Below are 21,516 nucleotides of genomic sequence, written 5' to 3'. Positions count from 1 at the left end.
CTGTCGTGAGAATGGCTTCCACTCTGGGGGTGGTGAAGGACTTCCCCTTCAAGAGGTTTTCCCTTGACCACCACTGCAGTGAGAGAATGAGGGCTGGCGAGACAACTACCAGATCTTCCCATTGTCCGCTGGCCTGACACCACTGGCTGTTGAGCCACTCTTGCATGGAACTCATGCGCAGACGCACGTGGGGAACCAAGTATATGCATGACGCCATCATACCTAGCAGCCGCATGGCCTTGCGTACGTCACCTTCCGACTGGCTACATATTGAGGGATCTGAAAAAGCATGTTCTGAACCCTCTCGTTGGAGGGGAAGACGAGGCCACCCTTCTTCCGGATTAGAGCCCCCAGAAATAGTTTTACTTGACTGGGAACTAGACTGGACTTATTCTTGTTGATAGAGAATCCTAGACTGAACAGAAGGTCAACGGTCTTCTGGGTGTTCAAAAAGCATGTGTCGTAAGAGTCCCCTGTTATGAGCCAGTCGTCGAGGTAAGGGTAAACCGGGACGGATAGTCTGCGCAGGTGTGCTGCCACTAGTGCCAGGACCTTTGTAAACACCCTTGGCGCCGAGGCAATGCCGAAGAGGAGCACCTTGAATTGGTAGTGCCTGTCTTCTATCATGAACCTTAGATATTTCCTGTGCGCTGGCAACATTGAAATATGAAAGTATGCATCTTTCATGTCCAATGCTGCCATGTGGTCCCCCTGTTTCAACAGTGGGATCACTTCCTGTAGCGTTACCATACAAAACTTTTGAGGTTTTATACATTTGTTCACTGGGCGCAGGTCTAGAACAGGGCGCATGTGGAGGTCCTTTTTGGGTACAAGGAAGTACACTGAATAAATACCCTAGTTTACTTGAAGAATAGGGATGGCTTCTATGGCGTCCTTCCCCAGAAGCGCTTCCACCTCTTGAATCAGGATCTGCACATGGTCCGGTGAGAGACGTTGTGAACGTGGCGGTCTGAACTTTGGTGGTCGGGCGAATTCCACGCAAAACCCGTGGGCGACCGTCTTTATGACCCACTGGTCTGAAGTTATCTGCTCCCATGCCGCGAGGAAAGATGTTAAACGCTGCCCGACTGGGATGACATGGGAGTGGACCTGGATCCGTTGGTCATTTCTGACCAGAGGCTGCGGCTCCTCTGGGGTTGGGGCCTCTGCCTTTGCCGCGTCGACTCCTAGGTGGGTAGTTGGCAGGGCTTCTGGATGCTTGTCCAGAGTTGCAGTTTCCCGTATTGTAGTTCTTTTGACCTGCACAGGATTGGCTTCGAAAGGACCGACGAGAACTGCACTTTGGGGGGTAAGGTTTCTGAGTTATTTGTTGTAAGGACTTAAGAGTCTCATGCTCTTTTGTGGCCGTCTCCAGAGCATCATCTACCGCTTTACTGAAGAGATTGGTCTCTTCTATGGGTTTGTTAATAAGAGGAGCCTGTGGCGTGTGGCGTGTGGCGTATGCAGCTGTCGAGGTAACACGCTTACCTAAGGCATACAACCTTTTAGATTCCTTATCTGGAGTTGCCTCCCCTGTAGCAAGGGGTACCACTGCCCATTTCCGGGTGGTAGTGACTACCAAGGAGTCGGGGTGACGTGGCCTTTGATATATTGAGGGTCAGTGGGAGATGGCCGAAATAGCTTTTCCACTCTTGGATTCACTGCCCAGGTTTGTGCTGGTGTGACCATGGAGGGGGCCAACCTTCTTTTAACAGAGTTCAGGAAGGGAATGGCTTGGCTTGAGGGGGGTTTCTCTTTGAGAATGTCCTCCACAAATCTTGTTCGGTTACCGCCTCCTGGGTGGTGATTTTAAAGTGCTCTGCTGCCTTTCTGAAGATGGCATTGAAAGCCATTTGATCGTCCACAGGCGAGGCCTGACGGGCCGGAGTGGTGGGAGGGGAATCCAGGCATAGGACATCAGTGTCCTGATCTTTTATGAAGAGCTCTGCTATAGGGCGACCAGTTATCTGGGTGGAAAAAAACAATCTGAGGGACCTCTGCGCGTGAGGGATTTTGGGTACACTACACATCACGATAGGGATAGTGTTACAGACACGCCTATGCCGACGTCCCTTTTCGGCCCCTGAAAGACAAGCTGCAATACTCTGCGGTTACCACTGGATGTTGGACCATATGCACAGCATGTGATTCTAAGCAGATTAACAAGCATCAGAAAAAAATATATACAGGAATGATGACACCTCACTTCACACGTTAGAATACATGCATACCATACTTATTGTACGCATTCATTCCCACACACATTCTGGGTACAGTGGCAAGTAACTTCAGTCTTGGAGTAGTTAAGCAAAATACAGCATAACACTACCCAGGAAAAGAATGTCCAAAAGTATGTTGCAATCCAGTACCAGGGTGAAGAAGGGGAAAGAGAAGAAACTCTGTGAACCATAAGCCAAGGGGTGGTATGGGGATCTGAAGGAGATAAGCTTGCTGGACGAGGAGTTGTAGAGGGTAAAAGTATTGGGTATTGGGGGCACAAACAGAACCCTGGGGACTCCTACTGGGAGAGGAGTGGAATGGTCTAGGTGATAGTAAAATGATAAAACAAAGAGTAAGGAGGCCATGTCAAAGAGTGCGTGCCCTGGATTCCATGGTTGGTGAGCGAGAGAAGGCAAGGTGGGTCGTTAACAGTATTGAAGACAGCAGAAAGGTCCAGAAGGATAAGGATGGATGAGAGTTTTTTTGTGGTGGGCAGTAGTTTGAAAGTTGGAGCTATGGCTCAATGGATTTCTGTGGGGTGACGGCTACGGAATCCAGACTGGAGCAGTCCTCAGACCTCTTATCCTCCAAGTATCTGGAGAGCCTGTTGAAGCATGTGTTTCAGAATTTTGGAATAGTATGTAAGCAGAGAGATGCTATTATAGTTATCTGGGAGGACAGTGTCAGCTAAGGATGGGTACAGGCTTGGAAGATCCTAGTTGCGAAGGAGAGGTTGATGAGGGAAGACGGATGGTATCTTATAAGGGGGAAGACAGGTTTTGCCAGTTTATGGAGCAAACAGATCCAGTGCTGCAGAGAACAGGTTAGCTATGTGGAAAATGGGAGCCAACTCAGTAGGAGGGGTTGGGGAGACAGAGCCATTAAAGGATAGAGGAGAGGTGAGGGAAGGCGAGGAGAAGGGAGGGGTAGAGTCAGTGAATTGGCTCAGAAGTCTTAAGAGATCATGGAGGAGAAATACAGGGCCAAGCCGTTGGCTCAGTGGGAAGAGGATATTGATAGAGGGTGGGAGTAAAGGTAGAGGAGACTTTGAGAGTGAGCCCCAGAGAGAAGAGATTATGCTAGTGAAGTAGGTGGACTTTCCTGCATCCATAACGTCAGTGGAAATGTGTAGAAGGCCAGGATTGTAGGAGAGCAGGACTAATGTGTCTGCTACAAGTGGAGGTGCTTATCAGCTTTGAGGTAGCAAATCATGGAGTGATCCAGGGCCGGAGCGCAGGAGATGGATTAAGTAATGGTGCCAATGAGGTAGTGGTGATCTAGGGGAAGCTGAGAGTTATAGGAGCAAGCTTCTGACGACTTCAGCTGAGCAGAGAGCTAGTAAATCAGGTTTAAACATGTGTTTAGATATAAGAGCTGTGAAAAAGAACAGGCATGGTGTGAGAACAGTGATGTTAAAATGTAGGAGAAAGTGGTAATATGGGGACGGGTCAACAGTTAGCTTATTTGAGGCAAGGGAGGATGTAAGAAATTTAAGGTTGAGGTAGCAGCCTTAAATATGAGTCGGTGGGCTATGGAGGGTAGTCAGAGAGAAGAGAGAGAAGTTCAAGTTGGTGATGCAGGAGACTATCAGTGGGTTGCAGTTTTCCAGGAGAATGATTGGGGCATCAGTTGGAAGAGTCAAGTAAGAGGTGCAGTTCATGGAAGGAGGAGATGAGGGTCTTGACATCAGGAAGAGATTGGGGGGGGTGTGAGTGCAAGCAGTAGGGCAGCAGTGTCCTCAAAAGTGAACAGGAGAAGGTGAGATAGTGGGGGAGGGCCTTAGATATTTTCCCTTTTGACCATTAGTCCGACCCTGCCACCTCTCTTTGACAGCAAAGAAGAGTAAAGGCTGGTTGGTGAGTCGGCGTAAAGGGCTGGAAGTGTGGCAGTGTCATTGGGCAATCAAGTTTTCAGTGATTCCCATGACTGCAAGCTGGGGACTGTAGGAGTCTTCATTACTCCTGCATTCTTACTCTTCACAGTAATATACTGATTTCTGTCTTCAGTGATTACATTACAATAGCATATGTATGAGGATTCTTGGTGTCCGTCACCTGATAAAACTATATTGGGTGTTTGAGGACAATTAAAAGGGAGTTCCTCCTTGGAAAGGGGGGCCCTAATCTCCAAGAGGGGAGTCTCTCAGTGTGAGGTACTGCTTACCGCCACACCTAGGGGGAATGTCGCATAGCAGGCTCACCTCCCTAGCCTCACAGGAAGGGGCTACCCTCTCGGGGAAAGTGGCCGAAACCCCCGATTCATCACAGAGTGTAATAGATCACATTGGAGCAAGAGTGACTTGTGGATGGTGAGCAGAATGAGGGGTGGGGCGGAGCAAGAGGGAGGAGAGTGGGTTGAACTGGCCAGGCTGAGCATGACATTCCTGTATAGTAAAGAGAAGAGAGAGAGTTAGAAGCAATATGTGGGTGCATACGTTTATGGTGTAGCAGGTATGCATGCAAATACCCAACTTCAGGTCTCAAGGGAGTGTCCCTGGATCTTAATAGCAGCAGGGGATGAAAGGTACAGTCACAGGCTGTCGACTTTCTCCAAAGTGAGTTGGGAGTGACCTCAGGTCAGCTTGGTTCTGGGGGCTAATTGATCTCTGGCTTGTCTGATTCCAAGATGGCCGCCGAGTTTAACTTGGTCAGCTACGAGGGTTGTGAGTGTAGCCTGGATAATAGCAGCTGCAAAGGAATGAGGGATGGTAGTGGCATGCGTCTGAGGGAACTCAGGTTACCTCTCTGCTGGGGCTGATTGATCTCTGTCTCGTATAATTCCAATATGGCCACTTAGTTTAATTTGGTCAGGCAAGATTGCCAAACACTAAAATGTAATTATATTCTAGGGAAATTGTAATGTTTTAAGAAAAATGGCATTGAATACATGTTTATGTAACAAATATGTTGACTGCTTCTTCCAGCACTTTTAGAAAGGTCTACGAATTTCACATGCACACATAAACACACACACGTCTTTCTGCGGTTTCTACTGAGAAGGAGGCAGACCCAGCAGTGGTCTCTGAGCTTATTATCCTCCTGCCCAGCAAAGCACAGCGGAGTGCTGCAGGAGTATTTAACTGTGTTGTGAGTCGGCCCTCATTACAAGTTAGCCGGTCTGGATTTAAAGGTGCCAGTAAAACCGTACCGGCACCGTTTTCCAGAACGGCTAACTACGAGTTCTGTGGCAGACTGATGTTACACCCGCCAGGTCTGAGGCGTTACGCCACCGGCCACAGACGGACGAAGAAACACTGGCACCATTACTGCATGGTGCCAGTGTTTCCACAGCCCCCATTCCCGTGGCTCCACGGGAATGGGGAGTAACGGAATGCCGCGCCGGAATTACTGGATCATTGGGGCTGTAATGCCCCAGTAATTCCAGCAAGTCCGGCACCGGTAAATCCCCATGAGTCCGGCGGCAGCATGCCGGTTTTACCGGCATGGCTCCCGCCGGACTCGTAATGAGGGGACTTTCTGGTGTTTCTACTGGCAAGGAGGCGGACCCAGCAGTGGTCTCTGAGCATATTATCCTCCTGCCCAGCGAAGCGCAGCGGAGTGTTCCGCTGTTTTATGCTGTTTCCTGTTTTGCACATTGTAGAAACAGCGAATCGTGATACTCCTGCGGTTCTGAGCGTAAGTGGCCAAAGATCCCCCCCATGATAAGTGGGGGCTCCACGGAGGCTTAACCCGGGATAACCGAGCAGGCCATGATATCGGACTAGTCCTTGGAGTCGGTGCAGTACGGGCTGTGGGCGTGGAGCCGAGGTGAGCAGTTGAACACACCCAGCCCAAGATCTGTCTTTGTTTAAGTCGGTTGCTCTGTACCGGCAGCTCTCGTGCAGAATTAATAACCATCCAACACTTGAAATGGGCTTGGCTTTAGGAGTGTGGTCCCTCAATCCGGGGCTTCATAGCCTGCGGCTTGCTGCCAGTTTTATCCGCGTTAGAATTTTACAGGTGCTTTTTAGGTGAATATTTTACGTTTGTTTGTTACGTTTCGGCGAGCAGTAAGGACTTTTCTTGTGAAATTGCTGGGCTTCCACATGCAGAACTACTAGGTCCCTGGCCTGCTCAGGCTTTAAAGCCCAATCAGTAATTATCTCTATTCTGCTGGGACTCTCTACTTTCATCGCTGCAACAAGGACAGTGGAACGCAGTCATTTATATCTCCGTGGTGTGAGGCTGTCTGTACTGTGTAACTCGGGCGATGGTAGCAACTTTGCGAAGCAAGGCAGGGCTGGGGTGCAGAGGCAATTAAAAGGGTGGGCCGGGACAAGTTGCCTTGTAATGTAGGTGCCTCGACTGTGGCAATGGCAGAGGGTTTGTTGGACGATAGGGTGACTATGTTTTCCCGTTTTCCTTTTGCTGTGATATCAGCCTCACCAACTAAAACAGAGCTGTTTGACACTAATACCTATGGACCTCCCACCCCCTGTGAATGGCCAGGGCTGAAGGCGGCAAACCAGGTTCAGACGGGTGAAATGGAGGATGCAGTGGGTACATTTTCTGGAAAACTGGACCAGGCCTTCCTATGGTTGCAAGGTAATATAAAGGACATGGTGGTAGATGACATGGGTGCCGGTCCGGGTTTGGTCTCTGATGTCTTGATGTTAGCCCCGGTTGTCTCCCATGAGCCGGGGAAACGTGTGAGGCTATGCTTGGATTTTAAATCAAACCAATGGTTACTACCGAAAGCTCCTGCGTTCGCCCACGTTTATACCGAAATACTTTTGCACCAACCGGATCAAGGTCAATCTGGCAGTGATGTAGATGGGGGGGGGGGTCTCCCAGGTATAAACAATCCTTTGGAGGGCCAGTAATGGGGAGTCAGACTGAGTGGGCCCCCTAAGGAGGACGATTGTCCAGAAGGGTGGGGGTGAGGGGGTTTCGTTTAAACAACTAAGCGTGTGACCACAAGGGCTGAAGTCTGGGATTCTGTGTAAATCGGGCTTGGAAACAACAGTGGTTGACGAACTATCATTTCCAGTTTTGTCAAGGTTGCTCGATTCAATGGACAGGGGCTATGAATCTTTAATTTAGAACTATGGGAGGTGACACAGGTCTTGAAGGCCCTCTCGGGGAAGGTTAGCTTCCTGGAGGGTTTCATCACTGCCTGTTGGGGCTCACAAAAGCAGCAACAATGTCCTCTAAAACCTCACGGGTGCCCATAGAACTATACTCATAGCAATTTGGGCGTAGACCAACCAATGGAGGTGGCAAAACCCATTGTGGAACTGGCTTAGGAAGAGGTTCTCCCTTCAGTTTCTGTGTTGGGGGTGTGGCAGCTGCAGAAATCCTAAGTAGTAGCCATTTGGAAATGATTGTTGAACCTATCAAGGGGCAGGATGTAAAGAAGTCAAAGAATTAAAAATTGCCAACTAAAAAAATAATAATGGTGGTCTACAAAAATTCATAAGTAACTTGAAAAAAGAAGTACTGAAGAAGTGGGATACGAACGTTGAGGGTGAAGTCATCCCCCAAGTAAGCAAAAACAATAAGAAGGCAGGGTGCAGAAAGGAACACCTGAGAAAGGTTGGGGGCCCACGCTCTAGTAAGGGGTGAAGCTCTGGGTAAACACTCCAAAGATTCGGGGGGGGTGGTAGTAATGGGGAGAGTACGCCCCTCGACCCAAGTAATATCTCAGTATATCCCTGTGACGATTCAATGGAGGGTTCATTGGGGAGACTATGGCCCACAGGCCAACTGCCCCTAGTGGGGGAAAAGGGGGGTTGGGTAAGGCAACATTTTCTGTTATAAGGGATTCTGTGACGATTGGTCTGAAGGGAAATGTGGGAATTGTTGTCCCAGGTGAAGGAATGAAGGAGTATTTCCTCCCCCAATAAATCGCCCAAAGAATTTCCCTATTTTCTCTAAAGCCAAGGCAGACAAAGTTAGAGAAGGGCCCAAAGTCAAACCTATTGTTGATAGAGTCAGCTGACCACACGCCACATAATATTGAGGAAACAGGGAGCTAAAAGTAGGAAATTACCAGATGGTCGTGCAGTGAAGCTGCCTCTCAAGGGTGCCACTAAAAAATGCCAAAGGGAAAAAAACTAGCAATCAGTAAATTGTGAACCAAATAGGGTGAAGCTGGGGTTTGACACTAATTGTGTATTATTAAGTCGCCTTTTTAAAAAAAAGTTCCAACATAATTCTTCTAAATCGGATATACATGCTCTCCCTGCTGTTTGAAATTCCTAGTCTTCGTTGGTTATATCTGAAGACATTGAAATGGTGCGGTTCTTAAATCGATACTGCTTTAATGTGATGAAAGTGTACTTGCGCTCCAGTATTATCAAAAATGCAATATCAATGGAGGAGGTGGGTTTCCTCTTATTGGGTTTCGAAGTGGTGGATTGGGGAAGGTCAACTGTTATGAATCCAATTTGGCAAAGAGACACCCAGCCTGGGGTGGCACCTGTGCAGGGCGATGTAAGAGGGGTTGGGGGGGGGTTACCCAATTGCCAAATTAGGGGTTACCGACCTGGTAATCCACAGGTGAAGGACTGGACCCAAATTAATCCTACTGCCCAGGGTGTAAGTGGGGAACATAGCTGGTATGAGTGAAGTAGGGTGGGAAGAGCCTTGTCTTGGAATTCCAGGGGGTTTTACAAGTATCAGGGATTGCCAGAAAAAGCTGTCACAGTTTGATATTCTCTGCATTCAGGAGACCCTCTTGATGGACGTCCCGTTGATTGATGGATACAAGGTTCTCTTTGTTAAGGCACAAGGGTTGAGGGGGCGTCCATATGGGGGTCTCAAGTTGCAGAATTTCAGGGTGAGAGGTCACACCCACTACAGTAGTCTCATAACAACGTGAAAAAGTCAATACCTGCGTATGTGTAGAGTTAATACATTAATTAGCATAAAAAATGACAAATGATAAATGGCACAATTTAGGGATAGAGTACCGAGGAGTATTTAGAAACACAATACAGGTGAGTATAATCCAGAGGAATGAACTGGATCTAAATGGATAACATACAAGTTCTGCTAATATTCAAAAACATATTGGTTATGCAGGTACAATGTGAACAAAAAAACGAATTCAGTGAACATATAACAAGAAACAAAGCAATGCATGAATTGCGCACTGAACATGTGGTGTAATCGTCGACACTAAGGTGTTTCGGCCCTGGGGTGAGCTGTGGAATGCAGCTTTATGTGCAGACCTTCATCAGGACGTATGATGGAGTAAATTCGGGTCCCGGGTTCTCTATCTAAAAGTGACAAATGGAGTATGGTAAGTAATGGAATGACCTCAAAAATAAATGATTGAATAATTTATAAAGATCAAAACTAGATGCTAAATTGTTAGAACAAAATGCTCCGTTGAAATGTGGAGCATAAATCTTACCTAAGACTTATCCAGTGCTAGGGTAAGTTAAGACATCCATCTTAGTGTGGATGACAGGCTGGCATTCGACTAGCCAATGTGGAAACAAGTAAATACCTGAAACATATATATATATATACAGTGGTGGTAAAAGGTGGAGTCTTACCTCACGTGGTAAAGACTGTCATCAAATTCGAATGAGGGGTTGATCGCCCACTTCTTGGTGTGGCTGTAGCTTATACAGTCGGTCCATTCGTGGCAAAACCTGTGTGCGACATAGCATGTCCTAGTGAGGGTTCTGTCGTATTGTATATTGCACATCAATTATCATTTTTCAATTTTGGAATTGTTCTTCGCACCCATGCCAATGTAGGTTGCAGGTTCTAGCGGGTCCATCCTTTGGCTTTTCGAATACCTGCATTCAGCTGTTAACAATATACACTTGTGTCACATGATGCACACAATTTTTCACCTGGTTTTGTCTCTCTGCCATGCTCTAAATCTGAATATCTGAAACATGAGCTCATGTGTATAGCTCTGGCACGGACTCATTGTATACCAGAAAAAGTGCATCACTCCTCTGTTATTACATCTATGCCAAATGTATGTTTTTCCAACATGTATATGGTTGCCTTTATAGTGGCTTTTATTCATGCATTTCGATTTCACGATTCATGTTGATATGATATGATATGATATGGTATTTGTAACGCGCCTATACACAAGTGTTTCAAGGCGCGACGAGGCAGGGAGGGAGGGAAACAAGGGGAAAACAGACAAACGATCCTACTAGGCCAGGTGTCATTCAGATCGCGCAAGTGCAGAGGTAAGGGGAAAAGGAGGAAGTGCAGGGGGGAGGAGGTGGGGGGGGGAAGTGCAGTACAAGGTAAGTAGCGTAAAAAAAAAAAAAAATTAATAATAATAAATAATAAATAGAAAGGGCCAGCTGGTGGCAAGTGCGAGGTAAGTGCAGAGCAAGTGCTGGGAAAGGGGCTGTAGGGATACAGTGACAGTCCCACAGTGCAGGGGGAGCCGGGGAGGCAGTGCAGGTGGAGAGTGGCTGGGCCCTGGACCGAGGTTGCTGAGAGTGGCCCAGCTGCAGGTTTGAGCTGAGTTCAGTGGGGAGTTAAGCAGGATTAGCAGGGGAGAGGGAGAGAGAAGGCAGAAGCGAAGAGGAAGGTTTTGAGGTGCTTCCGGAACCGGAGATGGTTCTCCTCAAGTTTCAGGGAGGCAGGAAGGCTGTTCCAGAGGGAGGCCCCTGCTGCGGAGAGAGATCTACCCCCAGCTCGTTGCTTCGAGAAACGGCTGACCATGAGGGAGTTGGAGACGGATGAGCGAAGGGCTCGTGAAGGAAGATATTTAGGAAGAGAGAGTTGGAGGTATTTTGGTCCCAGGCCCCAGAAGGCCTTGTGGACAATGCAGAGGGTTTTGAACTTGATCCTCGCGGCCACTGGGAGCCAGTGAAGAGATTTCAGTCCTGGAGAGATACGGTCCCTGGGCTTGAGGCCAAGGACAAGTCTCGCAGTTCTGTTCTGGATAAGTTGCAGAGGGCGGAGAGTGGAGGCAGGCAGATTAAGATAGAGGCTGTTACAGTAGTCCAGCCTTGAGAGAACCAGGGCTCGAGAGACAGTGAGCTTCTGGGGGAAGGAGAGGAAGGGAAGAATACCTCTGAGGAGGTGCAGCTGGTAGTGTGACTTCTTAGAGACGTCAGATATATGAGGAGAGAAGGAGAGTGTGGAGTCGAAGATGACCCCGAGGTTTTTAGCCTTGCAGGTAGGGGCAGGAAGGGGGCCAAGGGAGGCCGGCCAGAGAGCTGCAGGGAAGGAGGGAGTGGGTGTGCCGATGAGTAGAATCTCAGTCTTACTGGCGTTGAGGCAGAGGTCATTGGCGGCGCACCATTCATGGATAGCAGACAGACAGTCGGAGATGAGGGAAGGAGAGGAGGAGGCTGAGGGTAGCCTGAAGATGAGCTGGGTATCGTCTGCATAGCACTGGAAGTAGGGGCAGAGAGCGGCGATGCGGTGGGCAAGGAGTGCCAGATACTGGTTGAAAAGCCAGGGAGAGAGGTTGGATCCCTGGGGGACACCACAGGTGGAGAAAAAGATGTCAGAGAGGAAGGAGCCCATTTGGACCTGGGAGGGTCGATCGGAGAGGAAAGAAGTCAGCCAGGCCAGAGCCTGACCAGTGATACCCAGGTTATCACGGAGACAGTTGAGCAGGATGGCATGGTTGACAGTGTCAAAGGCAGAGGAGAGATCGAGCAGAATGAGAACACAGGGAGTGTTGGTATCGAGGTTCAGGAGCAGGTCCTCACGGATGTTCAGGAGAGCAGTTTCCGTGCTTCTGGCAGCTCTGAAGCCAGATTGATGGTCATGCAGATTACCAACAGAGTCAGCATGGAGGTTAAGCTGGGAGATGGCCAGTTTCTCCAGGAGCTTACCCAGGAAGGGAGTAATGGAGATTGGGCGATAATTGACCGGGCAGGAGGGGTCGGCAGAGGGTTTCTTGAGGAGGGGGTGCACAAGGGAGTGCTTGAGGGGGGATGGGAAGACTCCAGAGGCGAATGAGTGGTTGCAGAAGTCAGCCAGGACAGGAGCCAGGGAGTCGATGTGGTCCTTGATGGTTTTGGAGGAACAGGGGTGAACCTGTTTAGACGAGGCTTTCATAGATCGGACTTGTCTGGAGACCTCATCAGCAGAAAAAGGTGGAAAAGCAGAGAAGGAGGGTGGAGGGGTGGCTGCAAGAGAGCAAGAGGGAGAGCTGGGAAGAGAGGGAGGGAGGAGAGAGGAGGAGAGCGAGGACAGGATGTCCTGGGTTTTTGAGATGAAGTGCGAGGCCAGTGCAGTGCAGAGGGCCTGGGAGGGGACAGGAGAGGTAGAGACTGCAGCAGGGTTGGCCAGCTCCTTGCAGATTTTAAAGAGTTCGGCCGAGTTGTTTGATGCCTCAGAGATGCGGGCTTGGATAAGGGCTCTCTTCTTGGTGAGAACGGAGAGCCGGTATTGCCTTTGGAGCAGGCGGCAGGCCAGTTTGTCAGAGGATGAACATGAAGCACGCCATTTCCTCTCTGCCACCCTACACTTGCGTTTTAGGGTGACGAGATCCGAGTCATACCAGGAGTTACATTTGGCTTTGGGCTTCAGGCGGATTCTCATGACAGGGGCAAGGATATCGAGAGTATCAGATATAGAGGAATAGAGCATGGAGAGGGCTGTGTCAGGGTGGGAGTCAGCCAAGGGGGGAGGAGGGGGCGAGAAGGTAGCAGCAAAAGCCTCAACTGACACGCGCTTCATGGGTCGGATGACCGAGAAGGTGGGTGGCAGTGAAGAGGGTGGCTTTGCCTGTGGGGTAGGGAGGGAGAGGTGGGAGGATAGGAGAAAGTGATCACTCCAAGAGAGAGGAGTGGAGAGAGGAGGGGAGAGGGGAAGGTCAGAAGAGATCAGAGCGTCAAGAGTGTGCCCTGCAGAGTGAGTAGGCCCAGACGGGAGAATAGAGAGTGAGAGAGAGTTACAGAGTTCGCGAAAGAGACCAGTGGGGGGACAGGAGGCATCGAGGTGGATGTTGAAGTCACCGAGAAAGAGGAGTTGGGTGGTTGAGGACAGGAGTGAGGAGGAGAGGTCAGCCCATTCAGAGAGGAAGGAGGAAATTTGACCAGGTGGCCGATAGATAGTAGCCACGGTAAGGGAATGGCTAGGAGAGAGAGAGAGTCGGCAGACAAGGCAAAAGAGGAGTAGGTCTGCGTAGGAGTGACAGTGGCAGGAATCCACTCAGGGAAGATAAGGGCAACACCACCCCCTGAACGGTTGGGCCTGGGCACGGAGAGGATCTTGTAACCATCAGGTAGGAGTGTGTCGAAGCTGGTGGCAGAGCTGGCTGTGAACCATGTCTCAGTGAGACCGAGGACGTCCAGGTCCAGTTCCTCAAGAAGGCGACAGATATCAGAGGAGTGCTTGATGGCAGAGCGAGCATTTAGAGTGGCAATGTGGAGAAGGTTGCCACCTTTGAAAAACTTCCGGGGAGGGGTGCAGATCAGAGGTATGTCCTGCGGAGGTGTTAGAGAGGGAGTTGAAGAGGGAGCAAGAGAAGGGGCAGGGAGGGAGGGGAGAGGCAAGGTAGCCGAGGACAGAGGAAGGGGGACAGTGGGAGAGGAGAGGAAGTTGATGAGGCGTGGGAGGCGTCTATCAAAGAGGTGAAGGTTGGCCTGAGGGCCTTGGACCAAGACGGTCCCGTTAGCATAGACATTAATGATGGCCTTAGAGGAGTGGAAAGGGGCCAGGAGGACATCCCAGCGGGTGCCACCATTGATGGGAGAGGAGGAGAAAGGAGAGAGCACAGAGAGCATGTGAAGGGTCCATAGGTCAGGTGAAGGCACGAAAAAGAGAATGTCAGTGAGAGTTTCCTTGGAGCAGGCGCTCGTGTAGGTGTCAGCAATAGGGAGGCCTGGGTTGGAGACCAGGATGTCCTTTTTAAACTTTTTCCTACCGGATTTAGTGAGGAGAGCAGGATAGTCAATAGAGAAGCAATTAGAGTAGATAGGCGAAATAGAGAGCACCATGGAGTAGGAGGGGAGGCGGACGACACGAGTATGTAGACAGGAATTGAGTGGAGGGCACTAGTTTAACACGATACAGAGCAAACAGTAATGCGTAGTAGGTCAGGGCCACCTAAGTTTGAGAATCCTGCGAGGGGAGAAAAAGCACCCTAGTATAACACAATGCAGAGCAAACAGTAATGCGTAGTAGGTCAGGGCCACCTAAGTTTGGAATATTTGTTTGCTGTGGAACTGTCAACACACACATAAGATTACTTTGGGCCCACACGAATAAAGCCTTTTCACACTTGTTATCCAACCATTGGGCTATTAAAAATCAGCCCTTAGTATTAATACCTATTATTCCAACCCGTGTGAGACATGCGTATCATTAATACTTTTTAACCAGTGCCACTCATACAGTGCCGCCAGTATATGCGATCCATTTTGTCCGGGCACATTACGCCCACTAAATAGTTTCATCACAGTGTTTCATTACATCCAATAAAGACACTCCACGAGAGCAGACTCCCCCTGGCTGCACCGGGTTTTACCAACAACCCAGCCAGCATACCACAATACGAGCTTGCTCTATTAACCAGGGAGCACATACGCAGGGAAACACTTTTTTCAATGTTTCTCCTCTCTCATTGGTGCTACGGCAGCACTCGGGTGACTCCGCCCCCGTTTCCCCACGTGAGAGCACACCATTGGTTCTGCCAATGATGATGCGCCACCAGGGGTGCACCTGGTTCCGTCCTATCAGGGTTACACGCGTTTTTTTATAAATGCGGTTACCATGTGAACGGCTTCACTCTAGACAGTCCTCGCATCAAGAGACACTGCAGCCGCGGCTCCAGGCGGAAACTTTACGATACCGAAGTAAGTGCACAGAAGCATTTTCGTGTTCGTACAGCGGCCTTCTGCCGTCAACACGCTATCCAGTCCTGTTGTCACCAGCAGGCTCTGGATTTTCGTACCACTAAGGGCCTTCACGAACGGCAATGATTATTCAATCTTTACGATCTCAATATGACAGAACCCTCACTAGGACATGCTATGTCGCACACAGGTTTTGCCACAAATGGACTGACTGTATAAGCTACAGCCACATCAAGAAGTGGGCGATCAACCCTTCATTCGATTTTGATGACAGTCTTTACCACGTGAGGTAAGACTCCACCTTTTACCACCACTGTATAACCAGTCATTCAAACTAGTCAGTCAAAACTAGGTTCCCCATAGAACCTCTCATGTTGTTTCAGGTATTTACTTGTTTTCACATTGGCTAGTCACATGCCAGCCTGTCACCCACACTAAAATGGATTTCTTAACTTACCCTAGCACTGGATAAGTCTTAGGTAAGATTTACGCTCCACATTTCAATGGAGCCTTTTGTTCTAACAATTTAGCATCTAGTTTTGAGCTTTAGAAATTATTCAATCATTTATTTTTGAGGTCACTCCATTACTTACCATACTCAATTTGTCACTTTTAGATAGAGGACCCGGGACCCGAATTTACTCCATCATACGTCCTGATGAAGGTCTGCACATAAAGCTGCATTCCACACCTCACCCCAGGGCCGAAACACCTTAGTGTCGACGATTACACCACATGTTCAGTGCACAATTCATGCATTGCTTTGTTTCTTGTTATATGTTCATTGAATTCGGTTTTTTGTTCACATTGTACCTGCATAACCAATATGTTTTAGAATATTAGCAGAACTTGTATGTCATCTCTTTAGATCCAGTTCATTCCACTGGATTATACTCACCTGTATTGTTTTCTAAATACTCCTGTGTTCTCTATCCCCAAATTGTGCCATTTATCATTTGTTATTTTTTATGCTAATTAAATGAATTAAGTCAAGAAATGCGCAGGTATTTACTTTTTCACTTTGTTATGAGACTACTGTATGGGTGTGACCTCTCACCCTGAAATTTTGTTTTGTTGATTCAACTACGCCCACCTGGGTTTTTCAGGGCATAGCCAGGTGCCCTTATATATAGATTCGGGTCTCAAGTTGCGCCATGTAAAACTTGAAAGGACGGATATGCTGGTAGCCCTCCTGGAGTGGCCAGTTAGGGGTTCTAAAGCTTTGGCGAAATGTTTGCTGTTTAATTTGTATGTAAACCCGGACCCCGACAGGTTACTAGAATTCTTATCATTTGTGTCATTTACACTTTGGGGGAGTGCCCAGAGGAAGAGGCCTCAATAATCACTCAGTGATTTCAATGCAGAGTGTCTGGAGGATAATTGGTACCAGGCGCCCAATAGAGTGAAGACATCCATTTAAGCACATGAAAGGGGGCAGTGGATAATACGAGAATTGGAAGCATGCAATCTGACAGTCCTAAATGGCAATTCTACGGGTGATGTGCCCCAGCCTTTAGCATGGTGTAATTACTGCTGACGCTCCACATTAGATTTTGTTTTTGTATCTGGTGATCTATGCGGGATAGGTATGACCTTGGAGATTATTTACTCTGACGTTAGTGATCATTCGATGGTGGTCGGTCTTAGCCCAGGCTTAATTTGGGGCGAACAGTTCTTATTGTAGAAATAGACCCAAGAAAGCGTGCGGTAAAATGGTCACCTAAGATCGCCTTGGCATTTGAGGAATATATGGCACTACTTTTCCTAGATAATGACACTGCTTTGGTGGCGCCGGCAGGCTTTGATCACACACTGGCTTCCTCACTGGATGCCATGGTATCAGAAAGGCATTTGGAACAGGGAGCGATCACCTACATGCTTTTGATGTTGAGGTGCAGGACAATAAAAAACAACTGAGGGCCTTAGTAAAATGTATTTGCTTAGGGTTTCAGGACACCAAGAAAAAATCTATTGCCACTGTTAAAAGGAAATCTCAAAATTGGTTGAGGGGACACACATTTCTTATGGGTATTAAGGATGCTGAGAAAATGTTAGCCTGCATAAGTGGGAATTCCTCCAGTGCCTTTTGGAAAATTATCAAGCAAGGAGGACTTGAGCACTTTCATCAGTTGCAGGCCATTCCAGAGAATGTGTGGGTTCAGCAGTTTAGAGATCTATATTTTCAGGATGGCCTGCTGGATCAGCAGTTGCAAATTTGTATGAACTGGGTAGGAGCCCTTAACTGGGAAGAGGAGGATATCTACCCATTGATAAATTCCAGTGAGAAATCTAGTGTCCCGGGTCCGGACGGGCTGTCAAATATAACTCTAAGATCTAATCCTTTGCTCTGGGCAGCCATTTTGTCAAAGTTATTTGGTAATATTCTAGTGCAGCAGAGATTTCCAGAATCCTGGGGGGAAGCATTGGTTGTTTTAATTTTTAAAGGGGGTGACTGCATGGCACCGTCCCAGTAACGCCCTATTTGTTTGCTGGATGCCTCTAACAAGATTTTTGCTATGCTATTATTGAAAGAACTCCAGACGTGGGCCGAAGGATCTAACGCCATTGACTGGTGTCAGTCAGGTTTAAAGAACGGCGTGGGGGCATCTTTGAATAGCCTAGTGTTAGCTTTGTTGTCAAAGCAGGCAAAAGAGGACGGAAGGCCTGTCTTTGTGGCCATTTTGGATATTTCAAACGCCTTTGATCATGTGATCAGGGCGGTTTTGTGGCAAAAGCTTAATGAGGATGGGTGCCCTCAGCCACTAATTAACATGCTGGAAGCTTTGCACCAGGGGCAAAAATAAGTTAGATTAGACTCTTATGGGTCTTCTACGGTATGGATAGATACCAACTGAGGTCCCTATCAGGGATGCGTCCTTGCTCCTTTCCTTTTTAATTACTACATCAAAGATATGGCGGTATGCTGGGAAAGGGCAAGAAGAAATCCACCCATATTGGGTCGAGTAAAATCACAATACCTAAACTATGCGGATGACATGGTTGCCATGGATATGAACCTTATAGGCCTCCAGCGGGCATTAGACAGTATATCGGCATTTTTGAGAAACCTTGGTTTATCAATTAATCTAATTAAATCTAAAATACTGGTATTTAATGCAAGGTGCGCTAAATGGAAACATTTTAAATGGTCACTGAATGGGCAGAATGTCGAAGTGGTCAATCACTTCAAGTACTTGGGCTCTATGACCTATGCCACGAAAGGGAAGCTGGGTCCTTGCAACGACATGAAATCAAAATAAGTTGCTGTGGCAGCACAACTGAAGCAGTTTGATCATAAGTTTGGGAGGTTTTCTGCTCTCTCCTTGATAAAGCTCTATAGGCAAAAAAAATACCTTGCTTGATTTTTGGTACAGAAATACAGGAACATGGTATCCCATGGTCGAAATTGGAAGTCCTACTGTGGAGGAAAGTCTTTGGCAGTGGTCCAAGTGAGCGGGAGCGGTCGGGAGCGGTGCTCCTCTACTTTTTAAAAATATGTTTTACAGCTCCTATACTTTTATTTTAAAAAGAAACTGTTCCGGAATGGTTTTGTTTTAAAATAAAAGTGTAGGAAGATGTTGCAGCATGCATTATAAGTGCACTGCACTGAACGTTCCCTTAAACAGCAGGTGTAAGTGTTTGGGGGTTTGTATTCTGTGTGGGGGGGAGCATGGTGATGAGGTGTGTGGTGAGTGGGTGCAGGCCAGCAGGGAACATAGCTCCACTACTTCTTTTCGTACACTTCGACCACTGATCTTTGGTCATCCTAATACTGTGCCTTTGGTCGGAATACTGCATGAAATAGGACAACTCCCAATCCAAACCTCCTTTGAATGGGGGAAATTGCAATTGTTTTTAAAAATGTCGGTGCCCTCTGTTGCTTCCTTTTTTGTACACCTTAATGGTATGCGGTTAAATGGTTTCTGTAGAGTCCTGGCCCAGTGGGTTATACATTGTACAGAAATGCTACTAAAATGGACTCATCAACTGAGGAGCTGATGAGTAATCCAGATAGAACTAGAATTAAGTTATATAGATATGCACGGATTAAACCAAGACCAGGGTTAATGGCATCCCATTGCTTTAATGACCATTTTATGTGGTCAATCAAACACTTCAATGTAATGTTGTCATTCTTAAAGAAACATCCATCTCGAGAGTTCAGGGGAAAAATCTTGAGACTAAAATTAAACTCCTACCGACAATGGAAGTTCTGGGCAGGAGGGGCAATGTCCCAAGGGGCTCTCGTCTATGTCGCTTCTGCCTAAGTGAGGATGAAACATTGAAACATCGTTGTTTATTCTGCCCTTCTCTTGGTCCACTGTGAAGGTCCCAGAAGACGAATATTAATGAACGAGTGTATGAAGATGAGCTCTGTTCCAGGGTTTTAAATACAAATGAAATGTCCTTACTGCTAAAGGTTTTAGAGTTTTTAGAAATGATTGGACTTTAAATGGTTAGAACTAGTCTGTATTTATTGAAAAAAACGGTGTTACTGAACTATTTATGGGGCTATGTGATGTCTGCTGTTCTGTAATGTGTTAACAAATCAAATTTGGAACCAATCTGTTTTTACTGAAAATGTGTAAAATATTTTACGGATGTAATTAAAGTATTCATAACTGATTTTCGTTTTGTAATGTGTGGAAAAATACACATTATGAACCATATAGCACAGATAAATAAATAAACATTTAAATGAAACAGACTAAAACTATGAATGAGATGCGAACCTGCACCCAAATAACTGGAGACCATAAATCATGCACATTGAGATACCCTCTGTTCAGTGCGAGTTTGAAGAACACCCCAACATGTGATATCGGGCCACTTGAACCATTGCAGAAGGCGTCACACATGAGTGTGTGCCCTGGGAGCCCCGATGTGCACTCCTGCTCTGATGCTCATTGGAGGTCCTGCTTTGGGCTTAGCACACCTGCCTTGCGCGGCGGAATAATGCAGGCGTGCCGTGCAATAATTGACCGGCTAAAACCTCTGCTAGGGGAACCGCCGGAACCAGATCTCATTTGAGATCCGTCTTCGCGGACGCTGCCAGAAAATTACATGCCGGAAATATGCAATTTTATTTGTAAAATCAAAATGCTATTTTCTGTTCGGCTTTAGCTCTTCTTTTGTATTTGAAATTATTTTCTAAATGATAAAATATTTACATGTAATGCAGATATTTGATCATAAATGCTTTCTTTTCCAATCATGCAGCTGCGTTTGTGGGCAATGTGTATTATAAATGGATGCTCTCACGTGTGCAAGCCCAGCGATGTATATAAATGGAAGGCGCAACCATAATACGTTCTTTAGGGCTAAATAGAAAGTTGTAATGGTGTTAAAAAAAAGAAAATAAATTGCAGTAGAAGTGAAAATAAATATTCTTAACTGTGGCGTGCTTGCCACTGTGTACGAAAGTGGGCGAGCTGCATATGGATGTGGGCTATACCCTCAAGAAGAGGTTCAAGGGGGCATCGCCCCTACTGCCATGGCCAGGTAACTGCCATAATCCATGTAGGTGCAACCAATGAAAATGTGCTTTCTTTTCTCAATGATATGGCAAAATGATCTTGCCACAGTCTGCAGCGATGTCCCAAGTGGCCTTTGCACGAATGAGGACAGCCGGCGTTGAAGTGCCAATGCTCTGCATTGGCATGAAGCTCACCTGCCATGGGTCTATCTGGTTCTTTTTATAAAGCCATTTATCCGTAGAGCCAAGCAAAGCATAGGTAGGGGCTCGCTCTCTGTGTTACATCAATCTACGAGCATCAATGAGTTGGGGTCATTACGAGATTGGAGGTAGTCATGGCACCATTTGACTGCCTCCAATAACGGGACCGAGTCTGGTGTGGTGCAATGGGGACTTACCGGTCTGGTCCGAACCTGGCTAATGGCAGGCCCGTAATTAGCGGCCTAGTCCCCTAACGGGACCCGCAAGGGACGTGTGGTCCGACCACACGTCCCTTGCGGTTTCTGTTAGGGGACCTTGGAATCAGGCGGTAGGGGATTACCGGCACCGGTCTCCTTACCGGTGCCCGGTATCCCCTACCGCCTGACTCGTACCTTGAGTGCAGAGGATCAACGTGGACTCTTCCTCTTTTCGATATTATGCTGCTAGCCAGGGTCTGGACGGGAGGAGCTGGAGGGGGAGGTTTTGGCAGCTTCTGAGTACTGTATGTCTTTCGGTGGGGCTGGCAAGAACATGTTAAGAAGGTTCAGGCACCTGCAGCGGAGGGATGTGGAGGCGGCTTTTGGGGTATGGCAAGAAAGGTAAGCGCAAAGCGGCTCCTCAGATGGGCGCCAGCCGATTCCAAAGAGGCACTTCGCACAAGCATTGGGCAGCTGAGTGAATATGAAGGAGAACAGATTTGAACAGCCAGATGTTGAGAACTTTCGTGAGCCTCAAGATCTTCTCTTGGCAACGCAGGAGGATAGGAAAGGTCATTCCATAGGTTTGCAGCACTGCTCCCTTCTTCTTGCAAGTGGGTCATGAGGGCAAGTTTCATGGTGCCGCGGATCTGAGGTTCGTGACTGAACCATGT

The 21,516-nt window shown here is 47.7% G+C and overlaps 1 long non-coding RNA gene across 1 annotated transcript in view; it reads right to left on the bottom strand.

The window, feature by feature from the left end:
* Positions 1-9,132: 9,132 nt before the first annotated feature.
* Positions 9,133-21,516, bottom strand: part of LOC138527376 (uncharacterized) — a 37,966-nt gene continuing 25,582 nt past the window's right edge. Inside the window, exons 2-3 of the long non-coding RNA XR_011283911.1 lie at positions 9,725-9,823; positions 9,133-9,442 (exon numbers count right to left, since the gene is read on the bottom strand). This is a non-coding gene — a long non-coding RNA (uncharacterized lncRNA). The remainder of the gene's footprint in view (positions 9,443-9,724; positions 9,824-21,516) is intronic.

This window comes from Ambystoma mexicanum, chromosome 14 (genome assembly GCF_040938575.1).
Source record: "Ambystoma mexicanum isolate Mex_15411 chromosome 14, UKY_AmexF1_1, whole genome shotgun sequence".
Lineage (NCBI taxonomy): Eukaryota > Metazoa > Chordata > Amphibia > Caudata > Ambystomatidae > Ambystoma > Ambystoma mexicanum.
The sequence above is the reverse complement of the archived record's forward strand: the minus strand, read 5'-3'. Positions and strand labels throughout refer to the sequence as shown.